This window comes from Anabrus simplex, chromosome 1 (genome assembly GCF_040414725.1).
Source record: "Anabrus simplex isolate iqAnaSimp1 chromosome 1, ASM4041472v1, whole genome shotgun sequence".
Classification (NCBI taxonomy): domain Eukaryota; kingdom Metazoa; phylum Arthropoda; class Insecta; order Orthoptera; family Tettigoniidae; genus Anabrus; species Anabrus simplex.
The window spans coordinates 682,427,253-682,440,280 of record NC_090265.1 but is presented as its reverse complement, the minus strand read 5'-3'; positions in this window follow the sequence as shown (position 1 = coordinate 682,440,280).

The window sequence follows — 13,028 nt, the reverse complement described above, 5'->3', positions numbered from 1 at the left end:
ACTCTACTGGGCCTAAGATGAAAAATAATAGGTTACTTTAAATGGCCCTAAATGCAAAAGGAATGGAGGCGTGAGTTAACTCTCCTAAATACACATTTTAAAACCTAAGAGGCACTAGGCCGATTACACAGGGGCTAATCCCAATCTATGGTGGTGACTAGTATACAAAATAAATTTAACACATTAAGAAGGAAGAGAAAAACGGTTACGAGAACATAGTCACCTCAAATTCAAAAATGAAGGGGAGCTCGAGAGGGTAAAGCACTCTCTATCCCCGATTTACAGTTGAAGAAATTTGTAGTTTTTACATAGACTGAAAAGGGATTTACATTTTAAAGAGATGGGTTACATATTAAAGGTTTCGAACCTTCCCCGTGAGTTAAACTGCTGAGCTAGCAAGAAAATATGTTAAATGGCCATTACCTCGTTGAAGATCTGTTGCCCGAAGAAAGAAGCGCTTTCCGCCCCATGCTACATATTCACACGCTAATCTAGATGTTATTGAAGAGACGCGGAGACAAGAAAATCAGCAGTTTTTATACCCTCGCGGAAAATTCGAGACCTTACATGAATGATTAAGACCCGCCCACAAACGTTTATTGGTTAACAGCAAAAGTTACACACAAATCGATGAAGAAACACCTTATTGGTGGGAAATTAATTACAGAAATTTAGGATTGGTTAAATTCAAAACGGGCGGAAAGAAAGCTTAATATTGCCAACCCCCAAATGAAAGAACAAAATTTAGTAAAAACAAAACTTATGAATACAAAATTTCTCCAAGAAAGTTCATTCCTTCGCACCAGAGTGCATTATCATAGTTTTTTAGTAGAGACATCTGTTAGAGAATGTCCACACTTCTTGATCAACAAAAGCAAATCAAAACATCCAGCGACATCTTCTGATAAACAGTAGAGTTGATTCAGTTGTTACAGTTCAGGGTTTCTCCTGTAGAGAGGTACTATAAGGCGGAAAATTCAAATTTGCAGCGTGGAGGTGTACCAACCGGTACAGACCTCCTCCCCCACAAAAGTCCTTCCAAGGGGTGACACAGGAGAAGTTCTTTAACAAGGTTAAAAATAAATTCCATATTTGAGAATTTAAAGATTAATTGAATTCCAGTTTCCTTGCAATTAGATGGGTGAGAAAATATTGACGGAACATTAATAGATGAAAAAGTCATTTTGTTGAATAGTGGATGAATCTTGAAGAAAGAAAAAATTTCAAAGTCTTTTGTGTTTGATCAAAAATTAATCAAAATTTTCAGATTTCTCGCCGATAGATTTGTTGAAGGTTCATGGAAGAGGTATTAATGGTTGAAATAGATTTGTAGAAGAATTTTGACGATGTTACCAAAAGGAAAATGTTCACAGTTTTTTTTGAAGAAGTTTTGTAGAAATTATTTGAACACCAACTTTAGAGTTTCTTTGTTGCCGCAATCAGCGAGGTACATGTTGATAATTCTGACGGCCAGACCAGCCGCCGCTGCCAATGTCCAGACGAGGTCACTCTGACCCCTCAAGTACCCTGAGTTACATCTCTCCCGCACTATGAGAGGGGTAGTCGTGGTGAAACACGCCGCAGATGCGAAGTTTGTTTACAGTCCTCGAGTAGCTTGCGGGTGGTGCGCCGCACATCAGCCTTTGCCGGAAGGAGGACTCCGGCGCGCCGTACACCGGTTGACATCACTGGAGTGGAGTGGGCCCGTAGCCCACCTCAGTGGCGGTACGTCGCCGCACGGCTGCGAGGGTACTGCAACAGTAAGATCTCGGCGGCAGAATTTTTGTTGGAAATTTGCTTTAGGATACTATCATATTGGTGAAGCTGAGGGGCCAGCGGCGTGGAAATTTTATTTGCCATTGGTGCGGTTTAGCAGGAGACGGGAGCTTGGTAATGGCCGATGGGCAAGGACAGCAGAGTAACCATGGGGAAGGTTTTACATAGTTGTACAAGGTAGATGGACAAACACAGTGCAGAAGGCCTTAAAAATAAAACCCAAGAATATAACCTTTGGGGTTCTTACAAGGAATTAAAGATCGAATGAGCAAGTAATTTACACAGCTTTCACCTGAGACAGGTGAACCCTAAAGATCCTCTCGGTGGCTGGGTTACGTACTAACAATGTTGCTGGAGTCAGGAAATCCAAAATCGTGCACGGCCCATGAAATCTGGGGGCAAGCTTGCCCGCGGGAACAAAGTTCTTAATCATTACTTGGTCTCCTACTTTTAAATTGGTGGGCCTCCGTCCACGATCATATATTTCCCTAACCTTTTCATGAGAAACTTTAAGATTGGCCTTAGCCTTCTTCCAAAGATCTTTAATATTATCTGGATCTATTGTCTCTGGTAGAATATCACTAAGAGACCAAAGGTTAGAGAGCGGCGTGTTGGGTACAAACTTGAATATCAATGAAGCTGGAGTGAATTTATGAGATTCGTGAACCGCCGAATTCAAAGCGAAGGCCAACCAATGCAGGGACATGTCCAACCTAGAATGATCATCGTGATGATAGGCAATTAGAGCCGACCTCAGATTACGATTGACCCGTTCAGCCAAAGATGGTTGAGGATAGTACGCAGAGGAAATAACCAGGAAAATCTTGTGAAACCATCTACACACACAAAGATAAATTTATTGGCATTCCCCTTTGATTGGGGGAAGGGTCCTACGTAGTCGATGTAAAGACGTTCCATGGGGCGCGACGCTTGATGGGAGGACAGAAGACCTAGCTTGGTGGACATGGTAGGTTTACTTAGCCAACAAGCTTTACATGCTTTTACCAACTCACGAATTTCTCCGTCCATACCCTTCCAAATGAACATCTCTGTGATCTTTTCTCGAGTTTTGAAGATGCCTAAATGCCCCCCTAATGGGGTCTCATGGTAGTACTTGAAGATCATGGGCACAAGAACAGCTAACCACTACTTTCATCATCTTATCATGCCCCGACGGGGAACATAAAACACCATTCCTCAATACATAAGGGACGACATGTTCCCCAGAAGAAAGGGTTTCCATGATAGAGGCCAGCGTCGGATCTTCACGTTGATATTTTTCAATATCCCTAAAGAGCATGGGAGCATCAGTTAAAATGGCATTAACCTCAAGAAGTATGGACTCGGGAAGTGAAGAACTATTTACCTGTTCAGGGGTCTCTACATCATTGGCAAACATACGGCTTAGTCCATCTGCCACAACATTTTCCGTTCCTCTTATATGCCTGACATCAAATTGGAAGGCAGAAATTCTGATGGCCCAGCGGGCTATACGGGCAGTGCGACGCGGCCTAGCTAAGATCCAGCTTAAGGCTTGGTTATCCGTTTCCAAGTCGAACTTAACGTGTTCCAGATAGAGGCGGAACTTTTCTAACGCAAATAAGACAGCCAAACCCTCAAGTTTATATATGGAATACTTGGCTTCTAGAGCCGATAATGTCCTAGACGCATAGGCGATGGGTCGCCTCCCTAGTTCAGTCTCTTGAAGAAGAACTGCAGCCACCGCTGACGACGACGCGTCGGTTTGGACGATGAATTTCTTCGAGAAATCCGGCATAACAAGAACAGGGGCGTTACAAAGAGCTAATTTCAGGTCTTCAAAAGCGGCTTGTTGAGAAGGCCCCCACTCAAATTTGACACCCTTCCTACCAAGTAGGTTCAAGGGCTCTATTAGCGAAGTTAGGAATACATTTCCTGAAGAAATTCACCATGCCAATAAACCTGGCGATACCTTTGATGTCCTTGGGAGGTTTAAAATCACGGATGGCCTGTGTTCTAGAATGATCCACTGCGACGCCATCGGGTGACACAATATTCCCTAGAAATGACATGGAAGGTTTAGCGAAGGCAACCTTAGATAACTTCACAGTTAAACCTGCCTTACGAAGGCGATTAAGGACGACTTCCAGATGATCATGATGTTCTTCAAAGGTCTCCGAAAATACCACGACATCATCCAGATAATGATATAAGTACTCGAATTTGATGTCGGAGAAGACCCTATCTAGCAGTCTCGTAAGCACAGCTGCTCCCGTGGGGAGCACGAAATGCACGCGGTTGTACTCATACAAGTTCCAATCCGTGGCAAACGCTGTAAGATGTTTAGATTCTTCCGCCAGAGGTATCTGATTATAAGCCTGATTGAGGTCTAAGATGGTGAAGAACTTAGCTTTCCGAAACCACGAGAAACAAGAATGAAGGTCGGGAAGGGGCACAGATTGTAACACCACCTTCCGATTGAGAGCCCTGTAATCAATCACAGGCCTGAAGCCACCTTGGGGTTTCGGGACTAGAAAAATAGTTGAAGAATATGCCGACTTAGAGGGGCGAATAATACCATCTTTTAGCATCTGATCTATGATTCCTTTCAGAGCCTTCATTTTAGGTGGAGATAGCCTATAAGGTGGAAAGCGGACAGGAATCGAATCCGTAACCTCGATCTTGTATTCGATAAGGTCAGTAACACCAAGAGTATCAGAGAAAACATCTGGAAACGACTGACACAACTTACGAATACTCTCTGCCTGCTCCTCAGGTAGATGTCTAAGATCTAACAACATCTCATCCTGGGTAGGCGAAACAGATGAACATGATACAGAACTACATTTAAGTAAGGGGATTTTGAAATTACTAGCAAATTTGAAAGTGCACGACTTGCTCTGAAGGTCTAGCACTAGGCCGAAATGAGACATGAAATCCGCTCCCAATATAATGGGGCAAGACCACCAACAATTTTACTTTCTAAGTAAATTTAGAAATGCGAATTTTGGCATACAGGAAACCTAAAATTTCTAATGGAGAGGAGTTTGCCGAAACGCATTGAACCAAAGACGAACAATAATCAGGAAGTTTACAAACAGATTTTAATTTGGAGTACCACTCGGCCGAAATAATGGAACACACACTGCCAGAATCTAATAGAGCTGTTACAGGTTCATTATTCAATTCAATTTTGAGAAATGGGACCGGTGCGGGGGTATCCGCCGCAATCCTAAGACATTCCTTGGGACCTTCAACTGATAAATTAGAGGACTGAGTTTTCCCTGAGATTTGGTCGGATTTTACCGGGGCTGAGCCTGAAAAAGGTGGGTGCGCCGACTCAGCCAATGCCACTAGTCACTTTTGATTATTGGTGATGTTGGAATGTGCACCAGAAGTTGATCAGGAGGGATTGCTATTAGTATCCGGGCAATTCTTGGCAATATGGGAAAACGCGCCGCATTTAAAACAGCCTTGAGATGACCCTGCTCCATTCTTTGTCCCGCTAGATTTAACTAAAGGACACTTGTTTCGGAGTTGATCGGCTGAACCACAAGCATAACATTTGCGGGCAGTGAAAGTTCGGCGAGGAGGAGGCTGAAAATTGCTTGAAGATGGAGGGGGTTCCTTCGCGACACGTAAGGTGTCGGCATATCTAACCCCTTCGGCTGAGACAGCCATAGCTTCCAACTCGGTAAAGGTCTGAGGACGCGACGCAAAACACAAGTATGACCTGTAGGGAGGTGAAATCCCTTCTACAATAGCCTGAACAATTTGATCTTCGGGAAAATGGAGAGCAAATACTCTAGTGTAGAATTTAATATCTTGGATGAAGTCCGCAAGATTTTCATCCAGTCGCTGTACTCTATAATAGTACTTCTGTAAGAGAGAGGACCTTGCCCTAGCCGGAATAAAGTTAGCTAACAGATGGGCGTGGAATTCTTCTATAGATGATTGTTCAGCAATTGCTCTTACTATTTTGTCAGAGAGGACGCCTATGGAGTAGGGATAATTAATTTGAAGGATTTGACACGGAGAAAGAGAAAAAAAGAGCATGATCTTGGAATTCAACTAAAAACCTTAAGAATGCAATGACGTCATTCGTAGAATTGACAGAAAACTTAGAAGTACCCCTAAGCAACATTGCTAATGGATGAGGTTGACATAGTAGGTAAAGGCCTAAGGGACGGAGAAGCAGTTTCGGAAGGTGGATTATTCAATTGAAATTGTGGTAATGAGGTACGACGCTCAGATTCGTTTTCTAATGGGGCAGAGGTTTGTTGAGCTCCTACAGATTTCCTATTTTCTTCTCCTTTAGAAGACTCTTCCTCGCTAACTACGTTTATCAGAGTGGGTTGGTCGGTTTTGGGGGGTACTGCTCCAGTTAACAATAGGCTAACCTTACTGGACAATTCAGAAAGATTTTCGAGAACAGCACTAGCTTCCTTCCCTTGAATATCATTCAACTTAAGAGACAATAGATCACTAACTCTATTGGAAAAATGGTACAATCTAGCTTGTACACGTTTAAGTTGATTAGGTGATGGATCACCCCCTTAAAAAAACTAACTACAGATGCTAGCTCAGTAGCATTATCAGTGATCGTGGAGAGAGCGTCGTCAATCTCTTTCTCTCCCAAGGTTGGGATGGTAATAGGCAAATCAAGGGAATATTTAAGCTTATTGGTATCTACCGCAACCGTGCCTCCAGATTGAACATCTCTAATTGTTAATTCATAGATCAATTCCTCCTTGCGCAAATAGCCGGGATGGAGGACATCGCGAGGGCCGGACATGATGACAGAACTTTACATTTTTAGAAAAATTGAAAATTCCCAGCGACTGAGAAAATGGTTAAAGTTCAAAAGCAAAGCAATGTTTAGCCGTCAAAAGGGGCTAAATGAGACCCATTCAACCACGCTCTGCTACCACTTGTTACGGAGTTATCCGTGGAAGGCAGAGGTGAAAGAAGGTGCGGACTGGAGTGCTTCTAACTACAAGTCTTAAAGATGAATTTAAAATTTAAATAAAGGTTATATTTTCAACAGATAACAACATTTAACAATTTTCACCAGGTGAAATAACAAAGAAAATCAGGTACAATGCAACTTTACAAAAGAAATCACAAGTTAAGGGGTCTTTACAAATTCTGGGCTACGAGCCCAAATTCGTCAATCCTTGAGCTCTCAGCTCACAACCACAAAATGCCAAAGGGCAGAACGCCCCTAATTACATGGAGCACTAGCTCCCAACAATCAAAAAGTCACGCCTCCCCGAGGCACCTTTCAAAATACCAGAAAGAGCTGACCCGCTTTCAATCTTTCCAGCCTATTCAGAGGCCATAAACGGACTTTACTACAAAGTGCCCTCAAGGTACACTTATAAATAAACAGGGGTAACTTGTATCCACTCTACTGGGCCTAAGATGAAAAATAATAGGTTACTTTAAATGGCCCTAAATGCAAAAGGAATGGAGGCGTGAGTTAACTCTCCTAAATACACATTTTAAAACCTAAGAGGCACTAGGCCGATTACACGGGGGCTAATCCCAATCTATGGAGGTGATTAGTGTACAAAATAAATTTAACACATTAAGAAGGAAGAGAAAAAACGGTTACGAGAACATAGTCACCTCAAATTCAAAAATGAAAGGGAGCTCGAGAGGGTAAAGCGCTCTCTATCCCCGATTTACAGTTGAAGAAATTTGTAGGTTTTACATAGACTGAAAAGGGATTTACATTTTAAAGAGATGGGTTACATATTAAAGGTTTCGAACCCTCCCCGCGAGTTAAACTGCTGAGCTAGCAAGAAAATATGTTAAATGGCCATTACCTTGTTGAAGATCTGTTGCCCGAAGAAAGAGGCGCTTCCCGCCCCCTGCTACATATCCACACGCTAATCTAGATGTTATTGAAGAGGCGCGGAGACAAGAAAATCAGCAGTTTTTATACCCTCGCGGAAAATTCGAGACCTTTCATGAATGATTAAGACCCGCCCACAAACGTTTATTGGTTAACAGCAAAAGTTACACACAAATCGATGAAGAAACACCTTATTGGTGGGAAATTAATTACAGAAATTTAGGATTGGTTAAATTCAAAACAGGCGGAAAGAAAGCTTAATATTGCCAACCCCCAAATGAAAGAACAAAATTTAGTAAAAACAAAACTTATGAATACAAAATTTCTCCTAGAAAGTTCATTCCTTCGCACCAGAGTGCATTATCATAGTTTTTTAGTAGAGACATCTGTTAGAGAATGTCCAAACTTCTTGATCAACAAAAGCAAATCAAAACACTCAGTGGCATCTTCTGATAAACAGTAGAGTTGATTCAGTTTTTACAGTTCAGGGTTTCTCCTGTAGAGAGGTACTTTAAGGCGGAAAATTCAAATTTGCAGCGTAGAGGTGGACCAACCGGTACAATTTTTATAACGTTAATTAAAGCAGGAGCATTATCTTTGACATACGAAAAATGAAACAGAAGTGTGATTTCAATTTACGGTACATACGTAGAATTTGTCAGGATGATTTCAACTTTCTATTTTTCAATTGTACATAATTACGAATATTTTTAGTACTCAAAGATCTTTGATAAAAGGATTCAAGACAAATAACCAATTTTGATTGAAGATAGTCATTCTTTCCAAGAATATGTTTTTTAATTTGCTAGATTTTCTAAAAAATGATATGATAAAACATTAATGGCATTTACATTGATGATAGTGTAAGCGTTATAGTATGTATGTTGGGTATTCAGCCCGAAGGCTGGTTTGATCCTCTGTAGCTCCGCCAACAGCTGTTATAAATAGCCTAGGCGTCACTGAAGTGGCGTACTAGGAAAATGAGGAGTGAGGTAGTTTCCCGTTGCTTTCCTCAGCGAGCCAGCCGTTGCTTTTACATATCAGTTTGCCAAGCCCACTGAAATGCATGCACCAACCGACCCTATGAGCGATATTTTCACACCATTCATAACAGGGACTGGCTGCATGAGCAATGGTATTACTAGCATCACTCATACCTCAGTCACTTTCATATTGTCAAAGCCAAGGATGAGACTGAGACTGGTCAATGAAAGTAACAAATTTAATATAGCCCATACCAGAAGACATAGTGCACTGTAAACGCTACATCTCGCCAGCAAAGGTATAGCGTTATAGTAACATAGTTAATTCTAGTTTAAGGTTTGCGAAAATATATTTTACGAGAAAGGTGGAGACGTCCATCGGCATCATCAATGAAAGAAATAGCCGGCAAGCATAACAGCATCTACAGTCTCTTCGAATCCACGACCACAAGATTACACTTTAGACATAAATGAGCTAGTCTGGATTTCTTCGCGACCCACCCTGGACGCAGGACCGGTGCAATATGCTGGATGACCACATTCAAGGATATTTACTTTTTGCTCAATATCTTATTCTTATATTATCTTATTGCATTGTATTCCTTTCTTAATGTTAGCCAATTCAGCTTGGACTATCGCTTTCAGATGCAAAGGTTCTATACCAGCTATAATAAGAGCGGATATTGTTATATAACCTCGTATTATTCTGAGTATAAATCCTCTCTGAATTTGTGCAAATTTACATTGAGCCCATTTCTTCTCCAGGACATTTTGATACGCTGAAGCACAATATAATATCACTGGCTCAAACGATCCATGACATAAGTCATGCAAAGTCATATACAATATATTTGTATATTGTCCAAAATGTAAATTAGCTTTCTAACATCCCCAATAAATTATTAATCTCCTGAAACATAGCATCCCAATAACAAACTAACTGTGAAAACTGCATTATATTTTATTGAATACTTTAAGGAGCTATCAGTTTTTCGCTTCTCCTAAAAAAATTGCATTAATGGACATAACACTATTTGATTGATTGCTCCTCAAATAGGCATTGTTACAATTAGGTTACTATCTAAATTTCTTAATATTGCTTCTATTTATTCTCTAAATATTAATGTAAAAGTATGATCGCCTGGTGGCCATGATCGTTAAGGCACTGAAGTCTAAACGATTTGACACAGTGGTTATCCAGTTCGAGTCCCATTGGTCGAAAAAATCTCTACCAGTAGAAAGTTGTCCGACGAGATAGGGAAGGTAGTGGTCTACCATTTCTAATCACTAGATTGAGTGCCAAAAGCCTGGATTCAGTTCCAAACCTCTCCGTAGTGCTCATATAGAGTGATGGCATAAGTTATTGATGATGATTCGCCTGTCGGATGGGGAAGTTAAGTGTTGAGAAGACCCTTTGGTGCTATTCGACAGGAGTAGGCTATTTCCGGCACCGGGTTTCACCCTCTCCCTTCTTACTATCATACATCACGCCATTCATTTCATCTCATCAACTCCTCTGATGAGATTGACGTCAGGAAGGGTATCCGGTCATAATAATAATAATAAGAAGAAGAAGAACAATGAAGAGCGAAACAGTGCGAAGTTAAGGTCACAAAGCAGTTTAAATACCTGGGAAAGATTATCAGCAGCAACGGGATGGATAAAGAGGCCATGGAAAAGTTGGAAAGGCTCAACACTGCCACCAAAGACATTTACAACAAAAATAATCTTTCCATTAATGCCAAACTAAGACATTATGACGCTGTGGTAAAACCAGTGATTCTGTATCGGGTGGAAACAGCAACACTAATGAACCTGGAAAAACTGCTAAAGATTGAAAGGAGAATATTAAGGAGGATTTACGGCCCAAGGGCGGTAGAGGGAAACTACAGATTACAATCAAATAAGGAGATATACAAAAGAACAGAAGACCTGGAAACAACAATAAGGAAAAGACGGCTGTGATTCTATGGACACATGGTCAGAACGGATCCAGCAAGGTTAAATAAAGAAATTTTTAATAAAATATACTACTTGAAGAGCCAGGGGGGATATGCCTAGCAGATGAAGGAAGAACTCAAGAGGTTAGGAACTGCAGTTGAAGAATGTCGTGATAGAGACCAATTCAGGAAAAGACTCAATATAACAGTTCTTGTTGAAGAAAAGAAAGAGCACAGAGGGAGAAGATGGACTGAAGAGAGAAGAACGCAACATTCTCAAAGAATAAAGGCACTGTAGAGAAAGTGGAAGGAAGAAGGGATGATAAGAAGGAAGTGAAGTGGTATTGGCGTGGTCCTAAGTTTGTCCGGTTGGCAAGAAAGAAAGAAAATAATAATAGCGTGTGGCCTCCGGGAAGGTCTAGTGCAAGTCTTTCGATTTGACGCCGTATAGGTGACCTGCGTGTCTGTGAGGATGGAGCCCTACCTAGGATGATTTCTAATAATTAAGACAAAACACACACACACACACACACACACAGCTCCTGAGCCATCGAAATTAACCAATTAAGGTTAAAATCCCCAACCCCACCGGGAGTCGAACCCGGGACCCCTGAACCAAAGGCCAGCACGCTAACCATTTAGCCATGGAGCCGGACTATCCGGTCATAAAAACCCGCGACGACAGACTCATCTCGCCTGATACCCGATCCCGTTTAGAAACGGGACAAAGGTTGGACAAACAATGTAAAAGTATACTTTGTCGCAAGGCAGCGTCTACATGAGAGGAAGTACTTCATAAATGAATAAAAATAAATAAACAAGTAAATAAATAATTCTAATCATCCTCATTAGCTCATAAATTGCTTACACGGAGAAGGACAATTAACATTCCAAGTAGAAGATACATACACACACCTTTAGAAATAATCGAGAGTCGTACAAGATATTTAATAACCATATTCTTAACTTCTTCACGGCATCCTTCGGTGTGCACTTGTTTCTCGTAACACTTATACGTGTCAGTATGGTTTAAGAAGTCGCAACAACTGTTTGGACGCCAGAAGTTTTCAATTACATCCCAGTCGTGTTGTGAATGTACTCCGCAGCAATGATACATTTGTTGCACTACGTCCCAGGCTGATGCTACCAGTTTATTGCATCGATATTTCTCTACTGCCTTGTAGAGGTCTCTCTCGAACTTCTCTTGTACCCGGTGTTTCTCTGAGTTGATGAGTACTGCTGCAACAATCATTAATATAGCGACTACTAACAAACATAATGCGAAAATGAGAGGCGGTACGCAGCGTTTTGTGAATACAGTTTTACATGCTATGAACGGCAAAACGGCAACAGTAAGAAATGCACCGATGTTGGACAGTATAAGACCTGTGTACCGGTACAACATTTGGTCAACCCCCGTTGGGGATCGTCTGTTATTATCGAAGTACAAAGCACCAACGAGAATGCAGGTGACACCGAGTACCGGCAAGAAGAGGCAGTACAGGGTCATGACGGACCGGAAAGAACCGTTGATTAGGATACATTTCGCTGGTTCGTAGTCCGTAATGAATCGACATTCCTCCTCGTGTCTCCTGGAAACAACCATGCTTCAGCTTGTTCGGTTGGATCCCTGAATGTAACACAGCACTTGTAACCAGATCGATATACTTCAAGAAGGAAAAAGGTTTGTCCGGTTCCTCTTGTCCACCAAAATAATATAAGATAGTCCTTGTAACCAGGTCGGTATACTTCCAAAAGGAAGTTCACTAGTTCATTCAATGTAACACAGCCTTTAAAACATCCAGGTATACATCTTTAAAGAATGTGCGTTGTCTGGTTCTATTAATTCGCTATATAAAACACAGCCCTTGTGAACTTCCACGTACACAACCTCAAATAAAATGCCTTGTCTGTATCCAATACTCACTGGATGCAACACAATCCCCGTAAACTTCCAGTTATACATCGTCAATGAAAATGCCTTGTTTGGATCCAATATTTCACAGGATGCAACACTGTCCCTGTAAACATTCAATATTATACATTGAAAGAAAATGCCTTGTCTGGATCCACTAATTCACTGGGTGCAATACAGTCCTTGTAAACATCCAATATTATACATTGAAAGAAAATGCCTTGTCTGGATCCACTAATTCACAGGATGCAACACTGTCCCTGTAAACATCCAATATTATACATTGAAAGAAAATGCCTTGTCTGGATCCACTAATTCACCGGGCGCAGCACAGTCCCTGTAAACATCCAATTATATACCTTCAAAGAAAGTGCCTTGTCCGGTTACACTAGTTCACTGGATGTAACATAGTAAACAACGCTATGTACTTCGTAAAGAAAACACGTGTTGCTATTACACTTTTACAAAACCTATCTTCGATGTGAAGCTTGTAGTTGCCATGGATACTATAAAGATATTATTGAAGTCTTCATATTTCGACTACCACTCAGTTGATACGACTTTTATTGACAGGC